The sequence below is a fragment of the Tursiops truncatus genome, chromosome 15, assembly GCF_011762595.2.
Source record: "Tursiops truncatus isolate mTurTru1 chromosome 15, mTurTru1.mat.Y, whole genome shotgun sequence".
Taxonomy (NCBI): domain Eukaryota; kingdom Metazoa; phylum Chordata; class Mammalia; order Artiodactyla; family Delphinidae; genus Tursiops; species Tursiops truncatus.
The window spans coordinates 18551360-18566804 of record NC_047048.1 but is presented as its reverse complement, the minus strand read 5'-3'; the positions used below and the strand labels follow the sequence as shown (position 1 = coordinate 18566804).

The 15445-nt window shown below is 35.9% G+C and overlaps 1 protein-coding gene across 2 annotated transcripts in view; it reads left to right on the top strand.

Annotated features, from left to right (window-relative positions):
• HS3ST4 (heparan sulfate-glucosamine 3-sulfotransferase 4) overlaps positions 1 to 15445 on the top strand; it is a 743578-nt gene that overhangs the window by 438378 nt on the left and 289755 nt on the right. The window lies entirely within an intron of this gene.

Sequence of the window (15445 nt, the reverse complement as noted above, 5' to 3'; positions counted from 1 at the left end):
TTTATTTTATTTTCAGATGGGGTATCCAGGTGACACAGAACGACTTATTGAAAATTTCCATCACTGCAATATAATGTCACTTTTGTTACAAATCAAGAGATTGTATATTTGTGAGTTTATTTCTGTATTCTGTTTTGCTAGACTGTCTATGCTTGAACCAATTTCACACCATTTTAATTCTTGTAACTTTATAATAACCCTTGATATCTGAAAGTCAAAGCCCTTTGGGCTTATTCGTTTTCTTCATGATTGTCTTGTTTTTCTTGGCCGTCTGTGTTTCCATATATATATATATTTTAGATTCGTTGTGTCAGTTTCCACAAAAGTAACTTATTTGATTTTGATTGGAATTATGTCAAATCTATGGCCTGATTTGTGGGACAGTTAGCATCTTTATTTAATTGCTCTTTTAACTCATGAATGTGCTATATCTTCCCATCTATTAAGGTATCTTGATTTATCTCAGTAATGTTTTCTATGTACAGGTCATGCACATCGTTTGCTAGGTTTAGTTCTAAGTGTTTGCTGATATTGCAAATGGTATGTTTAAACGTTTTTCATTTTCTAATCATTTGTTACTAGTATATAGAAATACAAGAGATTTTTTGGATATTGTCCCAATTCACTTTCATTTTTTGTAATTTATATATTCTTTTGGATTTTCTAATGTATATGAGCCTGTGAAGTGTGAAGAAGACAGTTTTATTTCATTTTCTTGTCTGTTTTTTTTTTTTTTTTTGTGGTATGTGGGCCTCTCACTGTTGTGGCCTCTCCCGTTGCGGAGCACAGGCTCCGGACGCGCAGGCTCAGTGGCCATGGCTCACAGGCCCAGCCGCTCCGCGGCATATGGGATCTTCCCGGACTGGGACACGAACCCATGTCCCCTGCATCGGCAGGCAGACTCTCAACCACTGCGCCACCAGGGAAGCTCTCATTTTCTTATCTTATAGCACTTTATCTCCTGTATATTGTTGTATTATTTCAGCATTTCAAATTTAATTATGATAATTGCTCTAGAGTTTTTAAGTTGCTCTTTATCAGATAAAGGAAATATCATTTTATCAATAATTTGCTTATAAATGGTCATGAATGTGTAGTGTATCTTATCAAATGATTTTTACATATTGGTATGATTTTTTCCTGTTAATATGGTGAGTTACATTGATTTTTTAAAAAGAATTTTGAGTTGTATTATTACAACAATTAATTGGATACATTTTGTAATTTTTATTTAGTATATTTACATCCATGTTTATTAGAGAGATTGCTTTGTAATTTTCCTTTCTTATACTAGACATGTAAGATTTTGGTTGTTGTTTAAGGTAATCCTAGCCTCACAAAACAAATTGGATGTAATCCTGGGTTTTTTTGTTTGTTTTTGTTTTTTCTTTTTATTCTTAGGAAGGTTTTGTGTAATATTTGTGTTAATTATAATTTAGATGGTTGGAAGAATTCACTGATGGGACCTGGAGATTTCTATGTTTGAAGTTTTTATTTAAATTTAATTTCCCTAAATGATATAGAAGTATTCACATTTACCATTTCTTCTTGAATCTGTCAACGTTAGTAATAAAATCGCTAGTTAGTTTACTGGCAAAAGCAGGTTCACTTGGGACTAGCCAGAGGAATTGCAATTCAGGATCTATGAACTGTGGCAGACCTAGGCAAACCCAGAGAACAAGGGAGGGGAACTTACTTTTACAGGGAAACAGAGGGCATTGGGAGGGGCTGCAATAACCAAAGAGTCCATTGGAGGAAGCTGGGAGTTCAGAGTATGAAGTCTTCTCATTGATTGGGCTGCTACAGCCTCTGATTGGCTGGGCTGTCTTTGGACAGAGAGTTTTCTTCTTCCTGCTGTATAGTAAGGTGGGCAACACCTTCCTGTCAGAGATGTGTGCTGCATGTGTAGGTCTCTTCCTGTTTGGAGTAATTGCCAAAATATGTATGACAGGGTATGAGAGCTCCCCATACAGGCCTGTTTGGGCTCCAATTTTAGCTGAGGTTTCTTTAATTAATGTCACATACTTGTTTTCTAAATTGTGTTGTTCTGGGAATTTTTTCATTAATCTGAATTTTCAAATGTGTTGGCATAAAGTTGTCCTTAATATTCTTACATTATCTTTTAAGTGTCTGTAGGATTTGTAATGCTGTTGCTGGTTTTGCTCCTTTTTATTGGGGTATAGTTGATTTACAATATCATATTAGTTTCTGTTGTACACATAGTGATTCAGAATTTTTATAGATTATACTCCATTTAAAGTTATTATAACAATATTGGCTATATTCCCTGTGCTGTACAATATATCCTTGTAGATTATTTATTTCATACATAGTAATTTAACCTCTTAATGCCCTACCCCATATTACCCCTCTTTCTTCCCCTCTTCCCACTGATAAGTGCTAGGTTATTCTTTATATATTTGAGTCAGTTTCTGTTTTGTTATATTTGTTTGATAACATACAGTATTTGTCTTTCTTTTGTCTGACTCATTTCACTAAACATAATGCCCTCTGGGTCCTTCCATGTTGTTGCAAATGGCAAAATATATATATATCTCCTCATCTTCTTTATCCACTCATCTGTCAGTGGACATTTAGGTTGTTTCCATATCTTGGCCGTCTTGTAAATAATGCTGCTGTGAACATTGGGGGTGTATGTATCTTTTCAAATTAGTGTTTTTGTTTTGTTCAGATATATACCTAGGAGTGGAATTGCTGGATCATATGGTAGTTCTAATTTTAGTTATTTGAGGAACCTGCATACTGTTTTCATAGAGGCTACACCAATTTACATTTCCTCCAACAGTGTATGAGTTCCTGTTTCACCATGTCCTTGCCAGCATTTGTTATTTGTAGAATTTTTGATGATAGCCATTTTGACAGGTGTGAGGTGGTATCTCATTGTGGTTTTGCTTTGCATTTCTCTGATGATTAGTGATGTTGAGTATCTTTTCATGTGCCTGTTGGCCATCTGTATATCTTCTTTGGAAAAATGTCTATTCTGGTCTTCTACCCATTTTTTAAAATCAAGTTGTTTGTTTGTTTGATATTAAGTTGTATGAGCTGTTTATGTGTTTTGGATATTGACCCCTTATTGGTCATATTATTTGCAAATATTTTCTTCCATTCAACAGGTTGTCTTTTTGTTTTGTTGTTGATTTCCTTTGCTGTGCAAAAGCTTTTAAGTTTAATTATGTCCCATTTGTTTATTTTTGCTTTTATTTCTTTTGCTTTAGGAGACAGATCCAAAAAATATTGCTATGATTTATGTCAAAGAGTGTTCTACCTCTGTTCTCTTCTAGAAGTTTTATGGTTTCTGGTCTTACAGTTAAGTCTTCAATCCGTTTTAAGAGTATTTTTGTAGGTGGTATCAGAAAATGTTCGAATTTCATTCTTCTACATGTAGCTTGTCCAGTTTTCCTAGCACCATTTATTGAAGAGACTGTCTTTTCCCCATTGTGTATTCTTGCCTTCTTTGTCAAAGATTAATTGATCATAAATGCATATGTTTATTTCTGGTCTCTCTGTTCTGTTCCATTGATCTATGTGTCTGTTTTTGTGCCAGAACCAGACTGTTTTGATTATGTAGCTTTGTGGTATAACCTGAAGTCAAGGAGTGTGATACCTCCAGCTTTGTTCTTTCTCAAGATGGCTTTGGCTATTCAGAATCTTTTGTATTTTCATAGAAATTTTAGAATTATTTGTTCTAGTTCTGTGAAAAATGCCATGGTATTTTGATAGGGATTGCACTGAATCTCATAGATTTTCTTGGGTAGGATGGTCATTTTAACAATATTAATTCTTCTAATCTTTGGACACAGTTTATATTTCTACCTGTTTTAATTTCTTTCATCAGCATCTTATAGTTTTCCCAGTACAGATCTTTTACTTCCTTAGTTAAGATCTATTCTAGGTACATTATTCTTTTCATGCAATGGTAAATGGGATTTCTTTCTTAACTTCTGTTTTTGATAGTTCATTGTTAGTGTATAACAGATCTCTGTATATTAATTTTGCATTCTGTACCTTTGCTGAATTTATTGATGAGTTCTAGTAGTTTTTTGGTGGCATCTTTTAGGATTTTCTATGTGTAATATCCTTTCATTTGCAAACAGTGACAGTTGTACTTCTTCCTTTCCAATTTGGATTTCTTTTATTTCATTTTCTTGTCAAGTGGTGAGAGTGGGCATCCTTGTCTTGTTCCTGATCTTAGAGAAAGTGCTTTCAGTTTTTCACTATTGAGTATGATGTTAGCTGTGGGCTCATCATATATGTCCTTATCGTGTTGATGCATATTCCCTCTATGCCCACTTTCTGGAGAGTTTTTTTTTTTTTAATCACAAATGGATGTTAAATTTTGCTAAAAGCTATTCCTGTGTCTATGGAGATGATCGTATGATTTTTATTCCTCAGTTTGTTATTGTGGTGTATCATGTTGATTGATTTGCACATATTGAACCATCCTTGCATACCTAGGATAAATTCCACTTTGTATTGTTGTATGATCCTTTTAATGTACTGTTGAATTTGTTTTGCTAATATTTAGTTGAGGATTGATGCCCCTTTCACTCTTGATATTGTAATTTATGCTGTTCCTTTTTTTCTTTTCTTGACTATCTGCTAGGTGGTTATGAAATTGTATTTTTTTCCAAAGAACCACCTTCTTTGATTTTTCTCTATTTTAATATTAAATTTGCCCTTATGTTTATTATTTATTTCCTTCTGTTTTAGTTTATTTGGCTCTTTTCTTAATATTTTGAGCTTAACTTAGTAGATTATTGTTCTCAGCTTTTCTTATTCTCTAATAGATGCATTTAAGGTTATAAATTTCCTTCCAATTACAACATTAGCTACATTCTACTAATTTTATTTTCATTAAGATTCACAGGAAACTATTTTCTAATTTCCATGTTAATAAGGTCTTTCCCCATGGTTTATTTACAATTATATTGCTTAGTCTAAACATTTTTGATTTCCTAGTTTTTGTTTTGTTATTGATTTGTTGCTAAATTCTAATGTAGTCAAACAACATACTCTGAATTATATTTTCTTGGACTTACTTTATGATCCAGAATACGATAAATTTTAATAAACATTCAGATAAACTTGAAAATTTTGTTTATTATCATATCATTGTTAAGTGTAGCATTCTATATATTTCATTTTGGTAAATACTGTTAATCATGTTAAGATTTAAAAAACTTAATTCTAGTATTTTGCTTTGCTTGTTCTACCATTTACTGTTAGTTACTGGAAGAATTTGTGAAAGTCTTCTATTATATTTATGTGTTTGCTTATTTCTTCTTTTAGTTATATCCTTTTTTGCTTTATATATTTGGTGTTATACTGTTTGCTGCAGACAAATTTAGAATGTTTATATCTTCCAGGAGGATTGACCATTTTATTTGTATGAGATATTCTTCTTTATCTTTAGTTGTATGTCTTGCTTTAAAGTCTACCTTGCCTTTTATAACTATAGCTACATCAATTTCTTCTATTTAGTGTTTGCAAGCTATAACTTTTCCCAGCCCATTACTGCCAGCCTTTATTTGTTCTCATATTAAAGGTATGTCTCTTATAAAATCAGTATATAGTTTTTAATTTTAATTCAGTGTGGTACTTTAAGTTGGTGAATTTAAACTATTTATGTTTAATTGCTGATATGTTGCAATTTTTATATAGCATAGCCATTTATTTTTTATTTATTTATTTTTGCGGTACACGGGCCTCCCACTGTTGTGGCCTCTCCCGTTGCGGAGCACAGGCTCTGGACGCGCAGGCTCAGCGGCCATGGCTCACAGGCCCAGCTGCTCCGTGGCATGTGTGGGATCTTCCCGGACTGGGGCACGAACCTGTGTCCCCTGCATTGGCAGGTGGACTCTCAACCACTGCGCCACCAGGGAAGCCCTAGCCATTTATTTTTAATTTTCCCTATGTTTTATAGTTCTTTCTCTCTCTCTCTCTCTCTCTCCCTCTCTCTCTCTCTCTCTCTCTCTCTCTCTCTCTCTCTCTGTTTCCTTACTTTTTGGTTAGTTCAACCTTTTAAAAAAATATTCCATTTTCCCCATCTGTTAGTTTGTAGATATTCTTTTATGGGTTCCCTAGAGATTAAAACATGAATCTTTGAATTGTTACAGTCTAATATTTATCAATTCACAAATAATCCTAGTATTATGGAACACTTTAACTTATTCTATCCCTTCTAGCCTATTGTGTGATTGTGGTCATGTATTTAAATTTTACATATATCTTATATACTACAAAACTTTATACTTTTTTGTACAATTTTTCTTTAAATTAATTCTCATATTTAAACTTAAAAAAATTCCTTTCTGCATTTCTTGTTGCTGTGTGGAAATATTTTCCTCCTTCCTGAATAATTCCTTATAGTGTTTCTTTGGTGCAGGTCTATTGGCAATAAATTCTTTGAAGTTTTGTATGTTTGGAAATATTTTTATTTCACCTTTATTCAGTTAATCCATTTCATTTATTTTGCTTTATTCTTTAGTGAAGAATGTTTTCTCTAAGTATAGAAGTTTAGGTTGGTGGTTGTTTCCTTCTCTGCTTTCAAGGTGCCATTCCAGTGTGTCTGGCTACCACAGTTTTATTGAAAAGTCAGCTGTTAGTCTAAACTTTGCTCCTTTGACAATATCCCCTCAACGTCATGCTTTGAGATTTTCTGTTTCTTTCATTTTCAATCATTTATATATGAGGTACTTAGGTGTAGTTTTCTTTGTAGGTGTCCTTCTTGGAAGTTGTATCACTTCTTTAATCCATACCTTGATGTCATTCACCAGTTTTAGAGAATTCTGAGCTGTTATCTATCCAAATATTGATCTGGTCCTGTTCTCCGTATTTTTCTCTTGTAGCACTCAAATTCCATATATGGTAAACCTTTTCACAGGGTTACATATATATCTCTTTCATGTTCTTTTCCGTACTCGTCATCTTTTTTTTTTTTTTTTTTACCTTTTATGCTTCATTCTGAGTATTTCTACCCATGCATTTCTTCCAGCTCTCTTCCCCTGTGTCCCATCTGCTGTTTAACCTGCGTACTGAGTTCTAAATTTTAGTTATTGTAGTTTTCAGCTCTAGAATTTCCATTTTATTCTTGTTTATATATTTCAGTTGTTTGGTCAACTTGTCTAATATCTCATCTATTTTATTGGACATTCTAATCAAAGTTTAGAATCTGAGTCTTGTAACTCCAATAACTAAGTCACTTGTGGGTTTCTTTTAATTGTTTATTTATTTCCCTACTTTTTGATATGTCTGGTAATTTCAGTAGACATTGGACATTAAGGATGTCAAACTGTAGAAATTCTGGATGGTGTTATTTCTCCTCGGAGAAGATTCACCTTTTTCTATAGCAGGCAGCAGGGGACAAATCATCTCATATCATCATGGGTAGAGCTGACTTGAGGTTGGATTGCATTCAGGGTCAATCTACCTTTTGTTCAACCTCCATCCTAGGGTCTCACCCTCTAGGTGTCCCAACTTAGGGCTTATCACGTCTAGAACTGTTCTCCTTGGCAGGTCTTCAAATCTAATTTTTGTCTCTCTAGCACTGTGAGGCTGTCAAAAATCTTTTTTCTTTTTACCCCTTTTAGTCTGGCTTCTTAACCTGTTCTGTGACATTTATAGGTAAATGCCTCAAGAAGAAAACTGGTACTGAATATGGGTCTCAAATCTCTAGTCTTTCCTTGTGTCTGATCTTTGCTCCTCAAGTTCTGGATAACTTGGCAGCCCTGGACCCCAACTTAATTTAACCCCAGCCCTGTGAAATTGCCTGTACCTCTGCTGGTTTCTATCCCTTGTAACAATTACCCCTGCCTATCATTTCAGCTTCCTAACCTGCGGCAAAAATTGACAAATGTCCTGTGGAAAATACCAGCATTCAGAGAGTTGGGGTAAGCTCAGTGAGCTTTCCTTTTCTCTGGGGTCTGGATTTTAAATTCTGACTGCCACAGAAACTCTGGTGCTTTCAAACAAATGACTTTTGATATGTTATTGGTTTTTTATCATTGCTCTTGGTGGGAGTGTTGGTCTGTTACAAGCTACTCCAGTTTAGAAGGCAGTGGATGCTGTGAATTGCATATTATACTCAGACTTCCTGTCTTTGGTCTAATAGTGCTGGTCAGTATCAGTCCATTGTTGCCATTGGGCAAGCAATTATGGCACTGCAAAAATGAGCTGTGTATTATAAATGACACTTATTTAGCATTTTGGACTTTATAGTTGTTCCCATCTATTACCACTTTCTGTTTTCATTGCAATCTTATATTGATAAAATGAGAATCATTTTCCTCATTCTGTAAATGAGGTAACATCTTTTAGGAGTGATTAAAGTGGGTTATTCAAAATCACACAGTGAAAAAATGCCACTGTTTGGACTCAAACATAAGCCATCTACACAGTAAATTTTTCTCCTTCATCTATGTTACTTTTCTTGAAAGAAGATTCTAGATATGGAAGAATGCCCAGGTATTTTTATTTATTTGTATCCTTAATCTCAGGCAATATAATATGATGAATAAGTGCTTGGACTTTGCTGTTAAGAGACTCAAATTCAAAATCTTCCATTTAATTATGATATGACCCTTTGCAAGTTACCTTTTTAATCTTCTATTTTGTCATCTTTTAAAGTATGGATAATAAATTGTACCTTATTCTCAGGTAAGTTAGGAATGGCAAAAGAACTAATGCAAGTGGGGACTTTAGAACACTATATGCCATCCAGCAAGAGCTATTGTTAGCTATCATATTTAATAATGATAATATTATTGATATTGTTTTTGCTATTGTTGTTACTAATGCCTCTTGACCAGTCCCAGAGCTCCCTGTATTTTCATTTCCTTCCAAGTCTTCCCCTGTAATACTCAAGTGATAGGTTTGCAGAGGTCCAAAAGTACTGCTCATAAACCATTCAGAAAGCAGATGCTTGCATTTTATTGCCAATGACAACTATGCTTTGTCATCAGTGGGTAGAACTATGAATAACAGCTGGAATCCTGGATTCTTGGAAAACAGTGTTACTCAAACTGTAAATTTCTTTATGCAAGGCTTGAGAAACCAAAAGCCCTCGAGGATATTGACTGTAACAAGGGATTTCCTGTTTCGTCATCTTTTGGCTGCTGTCTGAAGCCCACTTCATTCTCTGCTGGTGAAGCTGTCCATTGCTTCTCATATCCTGTCATCACAGGAGTGGCAGAGGGCATGTGACATTCTGGAAGAAAGGAGAGGTTTTTGGTATAATTACATGGTGAGCTTAGGGTAGGAGGAAGGGGTAAGGAAATCAGCCTGCCATTTTATTCCAGAGAGGGATCAGTGATTCAAATCATCAAATCCAAAGGAGAGTTAAAAACTCCTTCAGCTACAGCAAGGAAAGTGCACACAGGCCAGCTTCTGTGACCTGTGAGTGTTCACAGAGCTTCTAGGAGGATGTGAGTCTTGGTGTTGAGTGGGTCTCCAAGTATGAAAGCAGGGATTTGGTAGTGTATCAGTCCGTTTATACTGCGATTTGCTGCAGTAACAAATTGCCCCAAAGTCTCTGGCTTAAAACGACACAGGTTTTTCTCACACTTCATGTCCATTATGGGTCAGTTGTAATTATGCTACACAACTTATTTATTCTGGGTTTCAGGCTAATAGAGCTGCACCTATCTGCTGTATCAGTGGTTTTACGGCAAGGAGAAAAGAGAATATAATAGCTGAATACTGTAAGCGCAAAGTGACTCTTAAAGCTTCTATTGGAAGTGTTTATGTGAAACTTCCATTTTTATTTCATTAGCCAAAGAAAGTCTCATGGACAATTTTGACGTTAGTGGGGTGGAGAAAAATAAACCTTGCATAGGGACAGGCAGTGAAAACTTTGAACAATCATATAATCTACCACAGGGACAGGTTCACCCACAAAGAAAGGGTTTGGATGCCCTAGTATGGCTCGATTGGAGAAATCTGAATACCGACTGCTGGCAGTTGGGAAGTGCTGAGACATATAAGTCTCTGCAGCATCCTAATTATTCAGGTGTTTGTCTCCAGTCCTCTCTCGGAGCCCGTGATCCCAGTGTGACAGTCTCATCCAGAGACCTGTATGCATCAGGAATGCCCACTTGTCTACTCCTGCAGCATTTCCCTGGACATTGAGTTGAGATTGTTGTTAGCAGAACACAGGTATGAACATATGTGACCTCTTTTAATGAGCAAGTAAAGGCTTTCTGGAAGAATCCAAGTATAATCTTGTTGATGTTGTATATGGAGCAGGAACGTCCTGTGCAATTTGAATACCCCAATTGTTGGGGTCTCTTCAGTGAGGAAAAGCTGCCATTTTAATTTTCATGGAGCAGACTGGAACCAAAATTTTCCTGAGCTTTACCTTTTTTTGGTAGCTGCAGTCTTGAAGTGGGATGATGGTGTTATAAGTGGTTTCCATGCCACCCACATTCAGTTTCTCATTGTTACTTTGAAGTATCATTTCTTTTCAAAACTCCATGCCTTTCAAAGGTTTTTTCTCTGTTGCTTGGATTTTGTAGGTCTTACCCTCATAGTGAGCTCTTCCTCATTCTTTTCTGTTAATATACAAAAAAATATGTCGCCAGTTAAATATTTATCACTTACATAGCACAAGTCTTATATAATCTTTAGAGACAAAAGATAAACTGATAGAAAACAAGATTTAAATTACCTTTAATTCCATGATCCAGAGATAACCATTGTTCTTGTTGCAGTGGCTAACCTTTCAGACTTTTTCTCTGTGAACCATCATCAATATAAATGATATTATGTGCACAGCAATTACCAGTGTGGAGGCTGACAGCACAGCTGGCCCCCACTACTCATAACCTGATTGTCAAGTTATTCAAATTCTCCAAATGTGTTTCTTCACCTGTAAGATGGTAATTTTACTTTCTCATATTGTTGTTAGGATTGAGTGAGTGATTCTTTATAAAGTTCTTAGAATACTGCCTGACATATTAAATGCTTAATATTGACAGGTATATTTTTTTCTGGATAATTTACATGTTAGTATATTTCTATATCAATATATCTGTAGTCATGCCATCCTTTTTAATGAAATAATTATGTTACAATAGCACTGTATAACATAGTTCTTTTAATCAATTTTATATGGTAGAATATTTAGGGTGCTTTCAATTTATTTTTCATTATTATTGAAAAAACATACCCTCAAATATTTAACTAGGAGAAATCCTTAGAATTTGGGTCACCAGGTCAAATACATGGCCAGTTTTATATCTTTTGCTATAAATTTCCAGTGCTCTCTCTGTAACATTTGCCAGAAACCTCTGGGTCCACTATACCAGTGAGTCCATTCAGTTTTAGTATTTTTCTTAATGATGCTTATCTGATAAGTGGAAACAATTGCTAAAATTTAATACAAATTCCTTTTAATTCTAGTCAAAATGAATGTTTAAAAAGTACCTTTATTAGAAATTTTTTTGCCTTTTTGTGGGAGTGTCATCACCCATTTAAATTTCTTGTCCATTTTTCTATTGGTCAGTCACACTCTTCTCTCAATCTCTTTCCCTCTCTCTCCCTCTCTCCCCCTCTTTCTTTCTCTGATGGAAATAACTTTCCTAATTTCAAATGTGATACATGTCAGTTGGGATATAGAAATATATAAAGGAGAAAAATGAAATTTCCCATGAAACTCTTCCCCAAGACAGCTTTTATATACAGTTTGGTGTCTATCTTTCAAGATTTACCAATGGTCCTCAACCTTTATTGTGCATTAGAATGTCTTAGAAGGCTTGTTAGAACACAGATTTCTGAGTTCCATACCAAAAGTTTTTGATTCAGTAGGTTTGGGGTAAGGCCTGAGAATATGCATTTCAGACAAGTTTCAGATAATGCTGCTGCTGCTGCTGGTCTGGGGACCACAGTTTGAGAACCACTGTTGTTTAGACACACAGACAAGGCACCCATACTGTTCATTAACTTCCTATCTTTTTTTTTTTTTTTTTTTTTGCATTACGCGGGCCTCTCACTGTTGTGGCCTCTCCCGTTGCGGAGCACAGGCTGCGGACCCGCAGGCTCAGCGGCCATGGCTCACGGGCCCAGCCACTCCGCGGCATGTGGGATCTTCCCGGACCGGGGCACGAACCCGTGTCCCCTGCATCGGCAGGCGGACTCTCAACCACTGCGCCACCAGGGAAGCCCCTAACTTCCTATCTTTTGCTCAGCTTATCACAGATAGTATTTATGTAGTTCTGACCCACCTTCGTATGCAGCAGAGTGCATCTTATTTGATATCAGAGGCATTTAAGTTGTTGCAATTTTATTATTATGATAGCAGTGCATCAAAAATCTGTGTTCCTATTTGTCTGAATACTGTATTTGTGCAGGCTTTTCTGTAGGGCAATTTCCTCGAAGTGGAATTGCTGGTAAACGTGCATGCTTATATAAAATTTGACACATCTCACTGATCTCCAGAAAAATCGTACCAAAATTTACTTCTGCTTACTGGTGTTAAGAGTTTCCTCACATACTGGGCAAAGACAGAGTGCGATCACTCTTTACCAGTCAGAGGAGAAACAAAGTACGTTTCACTTTTAATATTTCTTTGGTTTTTTGTGATGTTACACATTTTAAATGTTTATCGGCCATTAGCATTTTTTCTTTTGGACGTCATCTTTGTTCACTTTCATTCTTACTGTTCTATAAAAGCTGGTCATTTAATCATAGACAGCTTTTAAGGTTGGAGATATTTTACCCGTTAATCATATTATTTGCCTTTTAAAAAAATTATTTTATTTTTGGCTGCGTTGGGTCTTTGTTGCTGCATGTGGGCTTTTCTCTAGTTGCGGCGAGCGGGCGCTACTCTTTGTTGTGGTGTGCGGGCTTCTCATTGCAGTGGCTTCTCTTGTTGTGGAGCATGAGCTGTAGGTACGCAGGCTCAGTAGTTGTGGCTCGTGGGCTCTAGAGTGCAGGCTCAGTAGTTGTGGCGCATGGGCTTAGTTGCTCCGCGGCATCTTCCTGGACCAGGGCTCGAACCCGTGTCCTCTGCATTGGCAGGCGGATTCTTAACCACTGCACCGTCAGAGGAGCCCTTATTTGCCTTTTTTGATGAAGAGAAAAATTTAATTTGCCTTTTATGCGTATTTCTTTTCCTTCATGTACTTTTCATAATCTGATATTATTTGTTCATTTATTTTTTCTGATATTATTTGTTTGTCATACATTTTTTGCTCAGCTACTACATACTAGAAGCTTTCCAAGGCACTGGGGATAGATAGTTAAAAATCTTGCCCTCTTGGAGCTTGTATTCTAGACAGTAAACGAAATAATAAAGAACTGATATAATGTTTTAGAAACTGATGAGTGCTATGGAGAAAAACAAAGCAGGGAAGGATGACGGGTATATTCACTTTGATTTTCTTCAGTTTATTATTATTTTATTTTTCAATTTTTCATTCATTTACAAATTATCTTGGTGTAAAACCTTGAGGTGTGGTTTAAGCCTGTCTTTTATCTAAGTATATTTCTTGAAAACATTGTTCTTTTCCTACATATCTGAGATATCTTTAGGGTGCACTAAACATATATATTTGGGTCATTTTCTTTTCTTTTTTAAAAATTATGTTCCATTGATCTACCTCTGTTATGGTCTCAGGAACAATTTTTTTAAGTTGTCACTGTATATTTTATTCTCTAAAACTGCAACTTTCCCCCTTCTCATTCTTTTGCAGTATTTTTTGGACTATTCTGATCTTCTTATGCTTGCTGATAAATTTTAGAATAATGTTGTGAAGTTCCAAATAAAATCACTTTGGGATTTTATTCAGTGATATTAAATTTGTAGGTCAATGTGTAAGAACTTAAAATCAGTTGATACAGTATTGAGTTGTCCTATCTAAGAACTTGGCTTATATAACAGTGTATTCTGTTAGCTTTATATTCTCCATCAAAGGGTAAATATTTTTCATCTGAGTTGTGTGCATTTTTCTACAAAGTTATTTCAAGGTGTTTTACATTTTTTGTTGCTATTGTAAATGCAGTAATCGGGTATTATGTTTTTTGACTAGATATTATTGCCGTCTGGGGAAGCTAGAAGATTTTAAATTATATGCATAATTTAATATATAAACATATAATAATTTAATGATATGTATCCTGGACCCCCTACTGAACAATTGTAATAAGTTTAGTGGAATCTGGATTTCTTAGTGGTATGTATGATCCACAAATAATCTTATAGTTACCTCTTCCTTTCCAAAATTTATCCAGTATTGCTTCGTCTTATATTTTCACATTGCCAACGATTTCTAGAATGATGTTAAAAGAAAAACTGAGACAATTTCCTTTTCCTGTTCTTGACTTTAATGAGAATTCCGCCTTCCTGTCATCACTGAATATGATGGAGCTCCTGTTTCTCAAGCACTTAATCTTTCCCAGGTGATGCACTGTGCTAGGTGCTGGAGGTCACGAGAATTTTATGTGCAGATTTTTCAGCACGCAGTTCATGACTTTGGTGCTTTTATGACGCGCCTTCCTCACAAGGGAGGTTTTTATTTTTATTTTTTAATTCATTCCTCATTTTATTGAGTTTTCTTATCGACTTTCTTTTCTTTCATGAAAGGTCATCAGTGAGGGCTTCATTTTCTCGGTCAATTTCTGTCAAGAGAGTTTCTTTTTTGTTGCTTTCACAGGGAGTTTCAACTTACCCGAATGTACAGTCGCCTGGTTGCAACAGGTTTTCATCAGAACTGCATACAGTTGGCCCTCCTCATCCGAGGCGTCCACATCCTCAGATGGGGAAACATTGGGTGGGTGAGTGGATGGGGGATCCAAAAAGTTCTGAAAAGCAAAACTTGTATTTGCTGCGCTGTGTATCGGTAGGGGTCCCGGAACCAATTTGCGCGGTATCGAGGTGTATCCAGATGTAGCTGTATTTTCACTTTTTTCTTTGGTTCGTAAATGAACTCTTCCCTTTTGTAGTTTGTAGCTTCCTTCTGTTTGTGCCCCCGCTTTCTCTTCTCTGTCTCTTTGTCCCCCCCTGCTCACCCCTCCCTCTAGACGCAGACTAGCTTCTGGGTGTGAATTCCAGCTCTGTTCCCAGGCTTTGTAACCCTGAGCAGGCACCTAGCTTATTAAGGCCTCAGTTTGCTCATCTGCAGAATGCAGCTTATAAAAGGTCTGCCTCATCTGTAGGAAGTGAGGACCAACTGTGATCACCCTGGCTGTGGTCATATAGCTTCTATCCCATTGGTCCTATGTTCTTCCTCAGGGTTTTGAGTTTGTATTTTGTCTCACCGTCATCAACATATTTACAGGAACCACTATAAGAGTCATTTCTAATTAATTTTATCTCCTTTCCTTTTTCTTGTGCATTCAGAAAGAGCTTCTTCAATTTGTTTTGCTCAACAAGGTGTTGAAATTTCCTGGAGTGTCAATTCAGCTGTTTAGCCCCTTTAATGTTTTAGTT